The following is a 512-nucleotide window of genomic DNA, read 5'->3' as shown; positions in this document are numbered from 1 at the left end:
TTAAATACAGAAACCCTCACTTCCGCTGAACTTTAACCTGCTCGCTGAAAAGGAAAAAACGCGGGAGAAAAATTAAAGGGGCAGCACAACATTAAAGGAACTGAAATGTGGATTGTTGCTCGCTAGTGAAAATAAATTCATTTTGTTCATTCTTACGCTTATATACGCGTCGTTTGAAGCGTAAAATTGGCATAAAATAGGTTGTAAAAATCATGACATACATTTTAGTTAAATATTTTAAAGAATTAATCTACACTGGTGATTTAATATAGAGAAAAATAACTCAGTCATTAAGCGTAACGGATTTTAGCATTATCTAAGACTAGAGAAGTGCTTGGCTGGGTGAGATTTTTAAAATGTGGTTAATCTCTGTACATCCGCAGTAAAATGTTTTGTTTTTTTTTTACTTCCAGAACTTATTTCTAGTGGCTATTGTAGTTTTATCCTCTCTTTGTAAACGTGTAAACGTCTTGTGATTTCTATTCAGGTAACATACATGTCTAAAATACACG

This window comes from Lepisosteus oculatus, chromosome 9, assembly GCF_040954835.1.
Source record: "Lepisosteus oculatus isolate fLepOcu1 chromosome 9, fLepOcu1.hap2, whole genome shotgun sequence".
In the NCBI taxonomy this organism is placed as follows: domain Eukaryota; kingdom Metazoa; phylum Chordata; class Actinopteri; order Semionotiformes; family Lepisosteidae; genus Lepisosteus; species Lepisosteus oculatus.
The sequence above is the reverse complement of the archived record's forward strand: the minus strand, read 5'-3'. Positions refer to the sequence as shown.